This window comes from Scylla paramamosain, chromosome 31 (genome assembly GCF_035594125.1).
Source record: "Scylla paramamosain isolate STU-SP2022 chromosome 31, ASM3559412v1, whole genome shotgun sequence".
In the NCBI taxonomy this organism is placed as follows: Eukaryota; Metazoa; Arthropoda; class Malacostraca; order Decapoda; family Portunidae; genus Scylla; species Scylla paramamosain.
Window position 1 is genome coordinate 14,632,452 of NC_087181.1, and position 18,013 is coordinate 14,650,464.

At 38.6% G+C, this 18,013-nt stretch overlaps 1 protein-coding gene across 2 annotated transcripts in view; it reads left to right on the forward strand.

Moving 5' to 3' along the window:
* Positions 1 to 208: 208 nt before the first annotated feature.
* The window catches only part of LOC135088687 (5-aminolevulinate synthase, erythroid-specific, mitochondrial-like), a 37,314-nt gene continuing 19,509 nt past the window's right edge, over positions 209 to 18,013 (forward strand). For both annotated transcript variants that reach the window (XM_063983626.1, XM_063983628.1), the window contains exon 1: positions 209 to 339. The gene's annotated coding sequence lies outside the window, so the exon portion shown is untranslated. The remainder of the gene's footprint in view (positions 340 to 18,013) is intronic.

Consider the following 18,013-nt stretch of genomic DNA (forward strand, 5'->3'; position numbering starts at 1 on the left):
CCCTATACTTGAAGGACTGGCATTTCAGAGAGACATATCCTTTTCTACGCCTTTCTTACCTCTTGGCCAGTGCCCCTCTTACATAAAAAAAAATTTAAAAAAAATCATCTTTTTCCTTCATAATGATTTCTGTGTGTGTGTTTTTTTTTTTTTTTTTTATTCATTCCACTTATGTAACTCGTGCTCTTGTAATTCATTCACTTGACAGATCTGCTGGTGCTGTTTTAAAGGTCTCACGTCTCACGCCTGCGCGCCGCCACCAAATTCTCATAACAGGGGCTTTGTGTAACACCTTATATATACGCCTCTACTCATCCACGCACCAGCTTTGGGGTTCAGGTGAGTACTGATTCATCTATACCAAGTCCCCTAGTCTCTAAATAAGTGATATGCAGGTACCATACATTCCCTTGGGGCGTAAAATTAGGGTATGATTGTTTTGAAGACTGGGAGTGGTGGTGGTGGTGCGTCTTGCCTTATCTTGTGTGTTTTGGTGCTTTTCGTTGCTTTATTGGCGTGGTAAGTTGTAAATGTTCAGTGAAGTGACGTGAATCAGTTGATGTCAGTGCTGTAGCGGAGGTGCTGTCAGTAAATCACGGTTATGTAATGTTCATTAATATCAACCATATCTTATCAGAGCCCTGCTGATACTGGTGTTATTGCTGTTCTCGTGTTTTCCTTTTACTCTTCTCTTTATTTTTTATTTTTTTGTATTTTTAGCTACCATGAAGGTTTATGCATTGCAGTTGCTGTTCAGAGAGACTAAGATGTCTGTGTTAGTATTGATTAATTGTGGTTAGGTTTGACTTCACTTTAAATCTTCAGATTATGACTGGCACTTCTTGCCTATTGATGATAAATTTGCAGTTTCATACAGTATTTCCATATTTCTTGATCTTTCTTTCTCTGTGGGGACTGATAGGAAAGAGGGGTTTTAGAATGAGGTAAAGAAATACTCAAAACCTCATATTAACAACAATTTTGCTCCCTCTGGACTTCCTAAACTACTACTACTTGTGTTGTTTCCCAAGAGTGAGAGATTGGCACCATGTACAAGTCTCCTCCTGTTGTTTCCATTCCTCACATCTTCCTCTGATCCTCTGTGCCTCCCATCCTTTGCAGTTCTACCTCTGTCTCATCATCACCTATTTACACACTAACTAATTCTTTCCCCCAAGACAACCCCCCAAACTAACACTAACTTCAGTATGTCTGTCTCTTGGCTGTGTGACAGTAAGCAGCATTTTAAGACTAAGATATGTTCTTTAATTCTTGTCATTCTCTTAAGGATTGCTCTTAAAGGCCCCAGAGATGATTTGTCTGATTCTTGCAAGTGTTTTTCCCACTGACAATGCTGAATCCTTGTTACATTATCTCTAGAATCATGAAAATACCCTTGAAAAATTGCAAAAGAGGAGCTCAGTGCAGAAAGGGTACAACACACCATTTCCAAAATTTGCCAGAAAACACATTCAAACTTCATGGAACTTCAGATGACTACATCTCAACAAGTTTTCAAATAATACTTTAGATCTTATAGACACCGTGATTACCCACTCCAACTAAAAATTACAGGATTGTGGCTAATGTTTATTAAGAAAGAAAACTCCCAGTGTGGCTGAATATTCTACCATTGCTGCATTGAGCTTGCAAGATATAGGATGGCCATGTCTACCAATACAGTTTTAAGTCAAACCAAATAATTGAGCATGAGACCCCAACATACAAACTTGCGAGAGTGTTGGCTGGTTCAGTACATTGCTTGGCTTGCAGATTGAAGGTTAGGAGTCTTGTCATGAGGAAGAGTTAGTGTTTTCTTGTAACTCCAATTGACAGGATCTGATGAAAGTAATTAGGTGGTGTAATGGAGATAATAAAGGTGATGTAGACAAGAGTTAGTAATGAGAGGGTCTGATGAAAGTAATTAGGTGGTGTAATGGAGATAATAAAGGTGATGTAGACAAGAGTTAGTAATGAGAAGATCTGACAGAAGTGTTTAGGTGGTATGAAGGATTTCACAAGAGTGCTTTAGACAAGGTCCTTAGGGATAGCAATGTTCTCTTATAACCATAGCTGATAAGGGGATCTGATAGTGTCCAAGCAGCATACAGGATTTAACAACAGTGGTGTAGAAAAGATCCTCAGGGTTGGTAATCAGGAGGGGACAAGAAATAATGGGTTCGGGCTTGATTATGTCAGTTAGGGAAAGAGATGGGAGGAAATTGGTTCTTAAATTGAGTGTTAGATTAGTGCTGAGTCAGTAGGAAGCTTTTTAACCCTTTCACTGCAACATAAAAGAATTAGTAGCACCAGAACCAATGTGTGAAATCTTTGTAAGCATCTACAAGAAAGTTAGTGATGAGAAAGAATACTTTTTGCAATTTCTTCCCAGTTCAAAGATTGGATGTGGCTGTAGAACAAGTAAAGATGTCTCAGGGTGATTGGTAATTATGGAGATATACCAGGTGGTAGTCAAAGGGTTAAAAGATTAGATGATTGGTAGATAAAGATATGTATGTTTTATACCAGGAGTGTTGTGTGTGGACTGGCTGGCTTCTTGCAGCTTTCCATATGTTCTTGCTATGTTCTTGTATGATGCTGTTGATTATTGTTGTTGTTCAATAACTTATTAATTACAGTCCTTGAAATGTGTAATGCTTTCTTGTGGATGAGACATTAAGGCATATTTAAAAGAACAAAAAATATATGCTTTTGAATCAGTAAAAAAAAAATTTATGTATCTATTCTGAATTTTAGTGCATTAATAATTCTTGGTGGAAGGGATGAGCAGAGAGATTTAATAAGATGTAATGCTGTGCGGTGTTTTAAATTTTATCACCAGCACTTCTCAACCCACCAAGCTTCACCCTTGCTATGCCCACACATCACTCATCCAGAACACCTAAAAGTGCTGAGTATCTTACAGTTTGCTAGACAGAAACATTTTAGCAAAACAGGGAAGACAACATACTAACCTGATGTATATTCTTCATCATCCCAAAATGAAGTATATCAAAGATCTCATTAGGTCCAAATGTTAATGAAAATATGATATCTTGTTGTATTTGAGTGAACATGGATTATTTTATGAAACAAATGTAAAAAAACTACACATACTAAAAAGTTGCGACTACTCATTCTCTCTTCTTGCCATCATGTGTCTTCTGAAATGTACGCAAAACTTTCACCAAACTTTATTATCGAGCCTGACACTCTATGCCAAAGACTTAAGAAATAAAACTTGCTGGAAAAATTATGATACTCTATGCAGGATCTATAGATGTCTTGTAAAGTTATTCTCTTTGAAACAACACCCACTGACAGTCTCTAAGTTGTTGGGTGCTGTTGGGAGACAGGCAGCGTATATGAGGACTTGCAGTTGAGGAAAAAGGCAAGTTAGTGGAAGAGAGTATGAAAGTGCAGCATATTAACTGACTTGCGGCATATATATTCAAAATGTCCTCAACAGAAAACATTTCAGTATGGTAATAGTGTGTTCGGAAGAGCTTGGTGAAAGAAAATGCTAAACAGTGGATGAAAGTACAGCAGGTTAACTGACTTGTGACCATGACTATAATAAAAAAAAGATAATACATATGCATTTTCAAAAGACCTCAACTGATAACATTTCAGTATGGTAGTGTGTAAGGGAGAGTTTGGTGGAAGGAAATGCTAAATGTTGAATGCAAGTGTACTACATTAAGTAACATACAACCATAACAGTACATATAAGAAAGAGAATACAAATACATTTTCAAAACACCTTCAATACATGACCTTTCAGTATGGTAGTATGTAAAGGAGAGTCTGGTGAAAAGAAATGCTAAACGTTGGATAAAAAATACAAAAGAATGAGTGACTTTCAACCATGGCAGTACATTAGAAAGACAGTATATGTACGTTTTCAAAAGACCCTCAATAGGTAGAAGTGTAGAAGTATAGAAATGTGCAAGGGAGAGTCTGGTGAAAATAAGATGTTAAACTGGATGAAAGTATAGAAGATTAAGTGATCTTTAACCATGACTGTACATGAGAAAGAGAACATATGTACATTTTCAGAAGACCCTCAATAGATAGAAGTGTAAAAGTATAGAAGTATAGAAGTGTGCAAGGGAGAATCTGGTGAAAATAAGATGTTAAACTGGATGAAAGTACAGAAAATTAAGTGATTTCTAACCATGATTGTACGTAAGAAAGAGAATATATCTACATTTTCAAAAGAGTCTGGTGAAAAAATGTCAAACAGAATGAAAGTAAAGAAGGTTAATTGACCTCTCACCATTATAATAGATAAAGTATATATACATTTTAAAAAGGAGATCCAAAACACATAACATTCAAATATTGCTATGTCTAAGTTATGAATCTGGTGGCATAATGGTGACCGCACTTAATTCACATCCGAAAGTTCCTGGATTGGAATCTCATCCGAGTGGAGGCAGTTTGGGCTGGTTTCTTGTGGTTTCCCTTGACATCAGGAGAAAATCAGTAGAGGGAATAAATTGGGACATACCTGAGGTTTTGTGATCTTATGACTTCCTAACTTAAGGGCCTGAGGCTGCATAATATTGTATGGGCTATTAATGATTATGATAAGAAAAAAGTGCTAGTATAGAATGAACACAAAAATAATGGAGTGTATCATATAGTAATGTTTTTAGCTCTCTGTGGTGTGGCATTGAAAGGCAAAATAGAACAGAACAAAAAAATTGAGTCCAACTGAAGGAAATTGAAAGAAAAAAGAAATTGAGTAACTGAGAGAAAATTGAGAAAAGAATGAAATTAAGACTGAAGAACAATGAAAAAAAAACCTACCTTGAACCTTGATCAGTCTTATGTAACTGAGAGGCTGATATATGACTGTGATAAAAGTGCTAATACTTAGTACAGATTTTTGATATATATATATATATATATATATATATATATATATATATATATATATATATATATATATATATATATATATATATATATATATATATATATATAAGGAAGCATAGAAGAAAATAAAAGAAAGTAAATATATAATAATGATAAAAATAATAACCTAACATTGTTGAGTGGCACGACTTTTTAAATCATGAGATGGTGTTCCTTTGCCTAAAAAAAAAAATAGATAAATGAAAAAATACATAAATAAAAATAAACAAATCCAGATATTCCTCTTTCCAGGTATTCGTCTTACTTCAACCTAACGACTTTTTAAATCATGAGATGGTGTTCCTTTGCCTAAAAAAAAAAAACAGATAAATAAAAAAATATATAAATAAAAATAAACAGAAATCCAGATATTCCTCTTTCCAGGTATTCGTCTTACTTCATTGTCTGACCTTGGCTGCGAGTTTTATTTTTTGGCAATGTGGAAGTGAAAGAAAATATTGTCCATGTTTTAGTTTGCATATTTTTCCATGCCGTGAATTCTCGTATATGTATTCTGAGTCAGGAAGAGAATATGATAAATTATTTATTTATTTATTTATTCATTCATTCATTTATGATATTTATGTACAAATTTGTTTACTTATGAATGTATGTATTTTTCCTCATGCTTGAATCTATAAATCAAAGCAAGTAGCAAATTTTGAGTTTATTAGAAAGAAATGCATTGACGTTTATTAGCACAGTAATTCTTGCGTAATATTCACCATTGTGTGTGTGTGTGTGTGTGTGTGTGTGTGTGTGAGAAGCATGAAGGGCGTGAGGGAAGGAAGGAAGGGCATGAAGAAAAATAGGAAGGAATAAGAAAACGAAAATGAAGCTGAGAGAGAGAGAGAGAGAGAGAGAGAGAGAGAGAGAGAGAGAGAGAGAGAGAGAGAGAGAGAGAGAGAAGCATAAAGGGCGTGAAGGGAGGAAGGAAGGAGTAAGCAAAACAAAACCTCGTAGCGGAGATAATGGCAGTGTCCTTGTACCGGTCACGCCGCTGCTTCAAGGCCTGCATTCCCTAACACTGCATCGCCTCACATCCATTGTCGGTGACTCGGCTGGCCCTTGACTGCTCCGGGGGTCTGGGTGCTCGTGAAACTTAAAGAAATAGTCTGGTACAAGTAAAGAGTGATAATTTTGAAAGATACCTCTGCCAGAAAAAGAAAAATGTGTCTAATGATATTTCTGACCATTCAGTTTGTCTTTGGTTTCTGAGAGAAAGTATTGTTAGTTGTGACATAGTCTGGTGCAAGTATAGAGTAATAATTATGGAAGGTATGTCACTGGCCGCAAATGACAGAAGAGTAGTTAGAAGTTTTAAGTGACGCGATATTTCTGCGCATTAAATTTGTCCGGTTATTCAAATAAAGTGTCGTCAGCTGTCAAATAGTCTGGTACAAGTATAGAGTAGTAATTTTGAAAGATGTCACTGCCAGCAATGCAAGAAGTGAAGTTAGAAATTAATAAGCGACTGGTAATACTTCGACTCGTTAAAATTGTCTTTGGTTACACAGATAAAATGACTACTGGTGTTATTAGCAGTTAAATAGCCTGGGGAATGGATAAAGTAATAATTATGAAAGATGCCACTGTCAGCAAAGTTGAAAAGAATAGTTAAAATTTCTAAATGTTTGCAATTATATATGTTCGCGTTAAAATTGTCTATAGTTACCCGAATCAAGTAAGTGTCAAGTAAGTGTCAATTTAACCGACATGAAAAATATAAAACATGTTGTTTTCATTTCAGCACGATCCGGTCCAGCCACTCACTCATTCGCGCTGCACATACATAAATATTATTCTTTGTCTTATCTTTTTTCTACATTCCCATTGTTTTAACTTTTTATATTTAGAGTTAGGATTCATAAATAAGGATATACAGCAGGGATTAGTATTATTCACTTACCATAGATGTCAGTAGATTGAAGGACAAAACTAGTGCAGTTTAACAAGACAAATCCCTTAAATCCCCCCTTTTCCCATTAGATTTTGCCTTTTTTTTCACGATTTCTGTTCACACGAGGCCTAGAAGACCTTATAATCGTGTAAATTGAGAATCACTTATACTGACAGTCTTCGTTGTAAGCAATTATGTCCTCAAGGATGTTCTTTTAATCCTTTCACTGCGACACAAAATTAACTGCTCCGAAAGTAATACATGAATTATCTATAAGCATCTGTAAGGGATAAAGGGATTACGAATATATTTTCCAATTTCTACCCAGTTTAAAGATTGGAGGTGGCTGTAGAACAAGTAAAGATGCCCCAGAGTGATTAGTAATTGAGGAAATATGTACCAATTAGCGGTAAAAGCAGTTTAGCTAAGGTTCTTTATTGGCAATAGGAAAAAAACACCCATGATATTTCACGCCCTCGAAAACTGACAGTGTGGTGTAAATATTTGTCTTCTCAAGGGTGTTCTCGTGATTCGGATGGTCCAGTAAGGGTTCTGTATTGTCATTGGAGAAATACACCCGATGAAAAACCTGTCTAGTCATCTCTGTGGCCTTCGAAAATATTAGTCCTGTCGGGGGAACAAAGAGCTTCAGAACACAGACTCAGGGATGCGATGGAGATGTGATGCGTCTTTGTCTAGTTATATTTCTTCGTATCTTATTTATTTATTTATGTATTTATTTATTTATTTATTTATTGATTTTCTTGTTTTATCGTTCGTTTTATCGTTCGTTTTTGTTTTTCATTCGTTTTCTTTCCATCTTCATGTTTCTTTTCCATCTATTTCTTCTCCATTTTTTGTTTACTTCTTATTTGTTTATTTATTTATAGTTATGTGGTCTTGTTTCCTCCTTTTCTTTTTTCTTTTTTTTTATCTTTGTATCTTCATTAATTTTCTTTACTTCTTTTTTTTCTTCCGTGGTTTCCTTATTAGCATTTACTTATCGTCCATTACTTGCTGTGCGGCTCACGAAATGAACGATATAACGAATGAAATGATTACTAAGATATGATTCTCTCTCTCTCTCTCTCTCTCTCTCTCTCTCTCTCTCTCTCTCTCTCTCTCTCTCTCTCTCTCTCTCTCTCTCTCTCTCTCTCTCGGGAATCCATAGAATATACCTCTCAATCCGCGTACGCTGATAGTAGTGGTAGTAGTAGTAGTAGTAGTGGTGGTGATGGGTGGTGGTGGTGGTGGTGGTGGTAGCAACAGGAATAAGTTTAATTGAGTTACGTAAACATGACTCTCGCCTGTGTAGTTATATGGATGGCTGGTAGATGGCGTGCATGTGACTTATAAATATAATGGACCAATGAGTAAGATGTCTTTACTTCACCCTCACATCTCCTCCTCCTCTACCATCATATTTTCTTTTCTGTCCCTTATCTATATATGTATCAGTCTATCAATCATTTATTTGTCTGTCTTCCTATCTACTTCTCAATATATCACTTATTCACTCACTCCTGGGTCCTTATCTATCTGTCTGTCCTTATCTCAGTCAGTCTGTCTTTATCTATATATCTATCTCAATCAGTCAATCTATCTTTCTATCTACCTATACAAATCTATCTCAGTCAATCTATATGTGTATCTATTTATCTGTCTCTGCCAGCTATCTATTTATCTGTTATTTTTGCTCACTCACTTTCTCATGGACCTTTCATTATGAGCAACCCACGTGAGTCATAGAGAAGTGAGAGTGTATAAGTTCGTAGTGAAGAAAGAACAGTGACGGTTTACACTGCACTACCTTACGTCAGGCAGCATCATGTGACAGGATGTGACGCGCGCCAATGCCAAATCCCCCACAGCTCTTCCGTCCCGTCCACCTCTCCCACGTTACGTCTCGTCTGCAAGTACTGAGTAGGGTAGGTCAAGACGGACCCCAGGATCTTGTGCAGTTGCCAAATGTACCCTAGTGTGTGTGTGTGTGTGTGTGTGTGTGTGTGTGTGTGTGTGTTACATATAGCCGTATTCAGAAACGCTTTGCTCTCTCAACACTATTTTAAAAGGCCTCAGAGATGACTAGCCGGGTTCTCAAAAGTGTTTCTACTGTTAATATTGTATAAATCTTGTTAATCTGTCATTGAAAACCGTGTGACTTCAACTTGAGATTACTGAATGTAGTCGAGACGCGGGCAGAAGTGTCTCAGAATTTGGTCCTTAAGCTTACGATATAAGGCAGAGTTAATAATTGGTAAAGGGTAATGATAAAGTTTATTGTCCGGTTACCACAACGTTTTCAGAGGATAGTATTAAAATAACAGCGTTTTCATCTGAGGTTAGGTTAAGTTCAAATTAATTTATTCATCACACCCCTGAACCCTTCATTGTGTAGATCATGACTTGAAAAAAATATCATAACTGCCTGCCCAGAAAGAACTAGTCACTCCCTTCAAGTTTGTAGGCTAAGGTTATTTTCATAATACCTGTTTTCTCTATTGCATGAAAGAGTTTACTTCACTGTAGACTCAACCACTTATCTCTGAATCCATACAATTTACTAGACTGACTCAACAAGACTTTAATCTCTGGCAGTAGTAGTGGTAGCAGTAACAGTAATAGCGGGACACTCAATACCAATCTACTAGAGTGACTCACCAAGACTCATTCTCTAGCGTAGTAGAAGTAGTATTAGCAGTAATAGTGACACTCAAGACCGATCTACCAGAGTATGACTTAGCAAGACTGAATCCTGGCAGTAGTGGTAGCGATAGTAGCAATAGCAAGACACTCAAGGCCAAACAAACTACTTAAGCTAGTGGAGTTTCGTGACCTTGACTCCCGCCACTTGTAGTTGCACGGGTGGGAGATAGATGGCGTGTGTGGCTCAAAATGCACATCGTCACAGACCGCCCGTAAACCTCAACAATGATTTATAACTTAGTGCTTTCTTAGAATGTATTTTGATGGATTTGTGTGTGTGTGTGTGTTTAATGTTCTGAATGTTTTTGGGGTGTTTAAGAACTGCTTTCACTGGCTACTCAAACAATAAGCCTGGTTCTCATGTTTTATCCTTTTTTTTTCAGATTGATGATGCAGAATTCTCGTTTTATTATCACAACAATCATGAAGACACCTTTGAAAAAACCGTATCTTTTATTTGTATTTAAAAAAAATAATCAGGATAGACGCTGAAATTGATGAGAATACAGGTGCTTGTCTCTTGGTGATGTAAAATTCTTGTTACCTTTCCTCTTCAGTCACGAAAACATCTTTGAAAAACAGTATCTTCTATCAGTATATGGAAATTAATCACAATAGACGCTGAAATAAAAGAAAATGCAGTGTTTTGTCACTTGGTGGTATATTTTTTTTGTTATATTACCTCTGGAATCAAGAAAAACCTTTGCAAAAAATGTAACTTCCATTAGTATATGAAAATTGGTCGGTGCTGGTGCTGAAACTAATGCAAATCCAGGCTCTTGTCACCAGCCCGTGCTTCCTACAGACAAACGGACGCCTTGTAGTGTCATACGTGTGGGGCAGAATCATAAAGGCATTGCTACTGTCAGTACCTTCTTTTGACGCGTTTCCTGCCAACTGGGCCAGGTACTCTCCCCTCTCCCCCTCTCCCCCTTCTCATTGCCCCTCTCCGGCCACCCCTCCCCATCCTCCCGTCTCGTCTACACGCTACAGCTGTTCCATAGATAACTGTGTAGGGTAGGTCAGGGTGGACCTACTGCAGTTGCCAAATCTACACTACAGTGTAGATTTGGCAGTTTTTTTTTATGTGTGTTTGTGTTGCCCAGAAATATTCACGAGTACTGTGCAGAGTAGCCGTGAAATAAGTAACATGATAAGTTTTTGGTGTGGTAAGGCTAGAGTAACATGTGCGCAAGTGTCTGGCAGTTGGCGAAGTAGAGGACAGTCGCCACTTGGTCACATGGTCGTCCCTATGACCCCGCTTCCCTCGTATCGCGTGCTATCTGTCCTCTGCTCACATCATCGCGTCAATTAAGAAAGCTATCAGTAGTGTGATAAAGTCCAGTTCTGTGTAGATTACTTGTACATGTCAAGATTACGTAATAAAAAAATTAAAAGCGAGTATTATTGCAGCGTTTTGGTGTCAATGATACGAAGCATGTAAAAAAGTGGATAAATAATTTTTCCTTGCAAGATTACTGTTATTTAAAAAGCATCACGTATAAACATTTGGAGTTTCACATATATTAATCATTTTTATATTATTATTACTTTCCTGCAGCCATAAGGGATGGATTTTAAAGTCTATAATTAATATCAAATAATAACCGTATGAGCTAAAGTGGTTTGGCTTTCATAATACACGACAAAGACCTATTAATAAAGAAACGTTGACACTTGAGCGTGAGTGACACACTGACGAGAGAGAGAGAGAGAGAGAGAGAGAGAGAGAGAGAGAGAGAGAGAGAGAGAGAGAGAGAGAGACTAGGTGTGTTGCTTGGCGATCGTTAATCTTGCCTCAGTCATTGCACAAGAGAGAGAGAGAGAGAGAGAGAGAGAGAGAGAGAAAGTGTGACTGCTTCCTCTCTCAATTTCAGTGAATCCTTACAATGCAGTACTCCTATGACAGTAAATGCTTCGTGTGTGTGTGTGTGTGTGTGTGTGTGTGTGTGTGTGTGTGTGTGTGTGTCGGGTGGTGAGGGGAGGGGAAGGGGCAGGGGGATTATAGTACAATCATGTGACTCCCTCTACTGCCAACCAGGCCAAACCCCCCATTGCCATCCCCCTTCCATCATCCCCCCCCCCCACTCTCTCTCTCTCTCTCTCTCTCTCTCTCTCTCTCTCTCTCTCTCTCTCTCTCTCTCTCTCTCTCTCTCTCTCCTCTCTCTCTCTCTCTCCCCCCTCTCCTCTCCTGTCCTCTCCACTCCTCCTCTCTTCACTTCTCTTCACTTCTCTTCTCTTCTCTTCTCTTCTCTTCTCCACTACCCTTCCTTCTTCTCTTGTCTCTCCTTTCCTTCCCATCTCTCCTCTCCTCTCTTCTCTCCTCTTCTCATTTCTTTTCTCCACTACCCTTCCTCCTCTCTTGCCGCTCCTTCCGTTCCCTTTCCTCCTCCTCTCTCGTCTCCTACCCCCTTTCCTCTTCTTAACTACCGTTTCATTCCTTCTGGTTTCTCCTTCCCCCATTTTTTTCTCTTCCTATTCACTCCCCTACCTTCCTCTTCTCTCCTCATTCCCTTCTCTTCCTTATCTTCATCTCTCTCTCCCATTCTCGTCATATTTACTCGTTCCCTTCATTTCTCGTGTTATTTTGTCACATCCTTTCTTCTTCCCTCCTCCTCCCGTCACCTCATCTCTCCTTTTATCGTTTCAGTCTCTCCTCCTCCTCTTCTAATCTCATTTTCTCAGTTTCTCATCTCGCTCTCCTCCTCCCCTTCCCTCCCTCTTCGTTTCTCTCTCGTCTAATCGTCTCAGCTCCCTCCTCCCTCATAACTTCTTCCCTTCTCGTCTTCAGTGCGGGTGTGAGCGAAGATTAAGGGGGAAGACAGTGCTAAGTGGGGAAGACTATGCACTTTTTGTTCTTCTTACACGTGTTGTTGTTGTTGTTGTTCTTGTTCTTGTTGCTGATTTTGTTGCTGCGTATTTTTTTTTTTTTAAGGAATGATTTAAAACTGGTGCTTGAATAGCTGATAAAAATGATAAATAAATAAATAAATTGATAAAATAACGAATGGCATATCATAGTATAATAATGTTTTGCTCGTATTTTTTTTTTTTTATAGAATTGTAACTTATTTTAAAATTTTACAAGCTTAAATTTAATATTATTTTATTATTACATTCTGTCACTGTGTGTGTGGGGTGGGGAGGAGGGTGTGTGTGTGTGTGTGTGTGTGTGTGTGTGTGTGTGTGTGTGTGATGAAGCAAGTATATAACACCTGCATTTCTTTTTCTTTGTGGCTGTGAATTAATGTTTATATGTATTTTGATGTCTACCGTATATAGTCACACCTGCTTCTTTGTATGTGTGTGTGTGTGTGTGTGTGTGTGTGTGTGTGTGTGTGTGTGTGTGTGTCTCTCCATATCTATAACACCTGCACCTGTACGTTATATTCCGGAAATAATGTTCCCACACCTGTGAACTCATTCCTCTTAGTAACATGTTCACCCCCCCTCCCCCCTCCCCCTCACCTCCCTGACCTGACCTCACGCCTTCATGTACTAGTTCGCACCAGTTCCTTACTGCAACACTTCAGTGAGAGAGAGAGAGAGAGAGAGAGAGAGAGAGAGAGAGAGAGAGAGAGAGAGAGAGAGAGAGAGAGAGAGAGAGCATGGGAAACTGCAAGAAGCTATCAGTTTTATACACACGTGGCGTATTTCCATCTATCATTCCCAAGAGAGAGAGGAGAGAGAGAGAGAGAGAGAGAGAGAGAGAGAGAGAGAGAGAGAGAGAGAGAGAGAGAGAGAGAGCATAAGAAAACAAGGAAAGCTGCAAGAAGCCATCCGGTCTACACGTGGCATTCTCTGCGTAAAAAATTGCGAGAGAGAGAGAGAGAGAGAGAGAGAGAGAGAGAGAGAGAGAGAGAGAGGAGAGAGAGAGAGAGAGAGAGAGAGAGAGAGAGAATCACACGCACATAGAATATTAATGTACTTACTCTCTATGCAGTTAATGGTGCCTTTCACAATTAAACCATTGTAATGTAAACTTAACATCTAAACATCACAATATTTACTTTTACTAGCTTGAGGAGAGACCAGAGCAGAGAGAGAGAGAGAGAGAGAGAGAGATGAGGAGAGAGAGAGAGAGAGAGAGAGAGAGAGAGATGCATAAATAAGCTGCGTTCTGTAAGACTCGTAAACCTCGCCACTGTCACACTAATCCCTGCAACCTTGAATGGTGTCTCTTAGAGCATTCAACTTTCTTCCCCTGTAATTTTTGTTTCCTTCCAGTTTTCCTTATATTTTTTTTCCTCTTTTCTTACTTTAATTGTTGTTTTTAGCTAATATATTGTTTACTGTCAGCTTTTTCTTTTGCTGAGAGAGAGAGAGAGAGAGAGAGAGAGAGAGAGAGAGAGAGAGAGAGAGAGAGAAGAGAGAGAGAGAGAGAGAGAGAATATAAACAAGTAGACAAATAAGACTAGAAATTAAAGACGAAGGCATGTGATGACGGGTTTGCTTAATGTGTGTGTGTGTGTGTGTGTGTGTGTGTGTGTGTGTGTGTGTGTGTGTGTGTGTAGGTCCTTGACAGGGGGAAGGGAGAAGGTGACTTTTCATCGTTCCTTCCCTTACAATCTTTACAATCTTACCTTTCCGCCATGACCCTCTCACTGTCCTTCCATCACGCCCTCCTCCTCCTCCTCCTCCTCCTCCTCCTCCTCCTCCTCCTCCTCCTCCTCCTCCTCCTCCTCCTCCTGCCGCTATGCTGACGTCATGTGCTGCACGTGTCCACATTGTATGCTGTGTGTGTGTGTGTGTGTGTGTGTGTGTGTGTGTGTGTGTGTGTGTGTGTGTGTGTGTGTGTGTGTTGAAAAATACGTATTATTCTATTGTATGTTTCCTGTATCATGGAATTGCTGATAGACAGACAGATAGATAGATAGATAGATAGTAGCAGTAGTAGTAGTAGTAGTAGTAGTAGTAGTAGTAGTAGTGGGTGGTGGTGGTAGAAGCAGCAAGCAACAGTAGTAGTAATAGTAATGTATTGATGAAACTTTATTGGTTTTAGGATTTACGAGGTCTACAAGTGTGTGTGTGTGTGTGTGTGTGTGTGTGTGTGTGTGTGTGTGTGTGTGTGTGCGAGCAAGCCAAGGGAACAGAAGGGAGGGAAGCAAGCAACGAAGCATAAATAAGAGGCCAGTTGTTTACTCTTAAAAATGGTCGTCCTTCTGACAACATCTTAACCCAATCATCTCTCTCTCTTCTACGCCGCACCTGCACTACTTTCAAGAGGCTCTCGTCGAAGTCAGTGATTTTTAAGAGTGTTTTGTACGTTTCTAGTGACAGATACTCTAGATTTCTACATATTTAGAGGTAAAACACACTTGAGAACACGGCTTATCATCTCTATGGCGTTAGTCGTGCTGAGACACCAGTGTTTTTTAATATAGGTGTAAAATACATTGCATATCTTATCCTTTTCTCTTGTATCGATTTATCTATCTTTCATTTACTGAATTAGCTCCACGTGTTACCGGATTTTATAATTGTTTGTATATTTAGAACATGGTAAGTCCGGCTCTTGAATACCCCAGTAAATGCCCAGATAATCAAAGGGCTGATAAATTAAGGTCAGGAAAAGAGGAAAGGTTAAGGGGAAAGGAAGATAAGGAAAAGAGGACAAGGAAAAGAAGGAAGGTAAAGAAAAAATGAAAGCAAGGAAAAATAAAGATGAGGAAAAGAGGTAAGGGAAAAATATAGGAAAAGAAACATAATGACAAGAAAAAAATAAAGGAAAATGAAGTTGAGGAAAAGACGGAAGTAAAGAAAAATGAAGATGAAAAAAAAAGTATAGGAAGCCCAGGAAAAGAACCATTTATACCTCCGCTGGAAAAAGGAATGAAAAGAGGAAAAGAGAAGTTGAAAGTTAAGGAAATGGTAATTAGAAAGAAGAATATAAAGAAAAAAAAGGGAAAAGGAAAATAATAAAAGAAAAGAATTCATTTGTGCCTCCCCTGAAGAAATCGAAGACTTAAAAAGAAACAAGAGGAAAGAGAGGGTAAAGAAAATATAAATGCTAAGAAAACACCTTGAAAATCTAAAAGGAAGAAGGAAACTGGCAAGTCACATTTTACCTTGACTATAATTTGTATGTAACTGTATACACACTCTACTGTTACTGTTTGTGTGACTTTTTTCTTTTTTTTTTATTTGATTGAATGTTTATTTTTTTTATTATTGTTCCCTAAATTGTGTATGATTTTCTTTAAACATCCTTTTATTGTGTCTTTTTTTTTAATATATTTTCATCATTTTTCTTTATTGACGTAATCGTTTTAGTTTGTGGTGTGTGTTTTCTTTATTTTCTTCCATATTTTCAAGTTGGCCTTATTGTTTATTCGTTATTTTCTTTTTTTTTCTTTTTTTTATTATTTGTTTCTGTTCAGCTATTTTATTTTTTTTTTAAGTTTGCATTATTTATTTCTGTTCTGTAATCTTCCTTTTATTCTCTTAATTTCTTTTCCTTTTTTTTTTTAGTTGGCATTGTTTACTTATATTTTTCTTGTTTTTTTTTTTTAAGCTGGCATTCTCTCTCTCTCTCTCTCTCTCTCTCTCTCTCTCTCTCTCTCTCTCTCTCTCTCTCTCTCTCTCTCTCTCTCTCTCTCTCTCTCTCTCTCTCTCTCTCTCTCTCTCTCTCTCTCTCTCTCTCTCTCTCTCTCTCTCTCACTCTCACACCTGTACCTGTATTTGACACCCAGACCACAGGTGTCAATATTACTCTAGATGAAGGTTCATGATTCCGTACATTGCCTTGTATTGTCTGGAGGCGTGACGGTATGCAGTGCTCGGGGTGGCTCGATGTTGCGTGTGGGTGTGGTTGGCTGGCGGTCTGCTGCTGCTAAACTGTATAAGAACATACAATAAAGGAAGATGCGTGATACCAACTAGCCTACACATGACAGTCCCTGTTTAAAACGTACTTACCTATATTCACCTGTCATTTTTATATATAAATGTATGAGTCCTATTTTGGAAGCCCTTGTTGTCTTTGCATTAACAACCTGATTACTGGGTGTGTTCCAGTCATCTACCACTTCATTTGATGGCCAGTTTCTCCCTGTGTCTTTTTGAATTATAACGTTATCATACTTGCACCCGTTACTTCTGCTCCTATCCTGATTACTGAGTCTGTTTCAGTCTTCTACCACTCTCAGAACCAGTTTCTTCCTATCTCTTTGAAATCCAACTTATCTGATTTCAACTCGTTATTTCTGGCCTTGATCAGTAACTCTAAGGGTCTTGTCTACATCAACAGTCTGAGTACTGAGTCAGTTTCAGTAATCTGCCACACTATTTGAGAACCAGTTTTATCTCTTTGAAACTTAACTCTATAAAACTTAAAATATTCCTGGCTATATTGTGATTACCGAGTTTGTTTCAGTTATCTACCACTCTATTTGGGAACCAGTTTCTTCATATTTTCGTTTTAAAATCTAACTTTATCCAACATGAACCCTTTAAATCTGCTGCTATTCTGATTACTGAGTCAATTCCAGTCATCTACCGCTATTTAAGAACCAGACTTCCTATCTTCCTAGAATCTCACTTTACACAAATCTCTAACTTCAACCTAAAACTTCTGGTCCCATCCTGATTACCAACCCCTAGGGACCCTGTCAATATCACCCTTGTATCTCGTGTGTTAGTGGCAGTGGCGGGGCTCTGTGGTGAAGGGTGGGGCTGCCTGCTGGCGTCTCCTTGCTATCTCTGCGCCGCTTTGTTCATCATGACGCTGCACTGTTGCCTTTCACCCGCCACATCCTGCTCTGCTCCACATGCACGGCTGCGTCTAAAAATATGCGCAAAAATGATGTGTAGGTCGTAGCGCAAAAGATTGTGATGGAGAAGCGAGAGAAGGACGGAAAGGTTGTGATAGAGAGACAGGAAAGAAAAGAGAGTGATGGAGAAACAAGAGAGAGAAAGAAGTAATGTAATAGAGAGACAGAAGAGGAAGAGAAAGGTGTGACAGAGAGACACGAGAGGAAAGGAAAGGTGTGATGGATAAACGAGAGGGAAAGAAAGGGTGTGACTTAACTTAATCTGACCGGAGAAGAAAAGAAAGTGTTTACTATTGCGGTGTTTTATGAGTGAGTGTTTGGACGCTGTTCAGTCAACTCAGTCGGGTAATCTGTCCTGTATGTTGTTGATCTGTTTGGAGAATGTGTATGTGTGTGTGTGGGGGGGGGAAGGGGGACTGTATAAAAAGCAATATTTGTGTACAGCGGTGAAATGATACGCACTGGTTAATACACACACACACACACACACACACACACACACACACACACACACACACACACACACACACACACACACATGCACGCACGCACGCACGCACGCACGCACGCACGCACTTGTGCCTATGTGTTGAACGGCACACCAGCTTACGTTGCCTCACTTTTCACGTCACATTACGTCACGAGATACAGGATTCCATTGTGTGTGTGTGTGTGTGTGTGTGTGTGTGTGTGTGTGTAAACATCCTTTTCT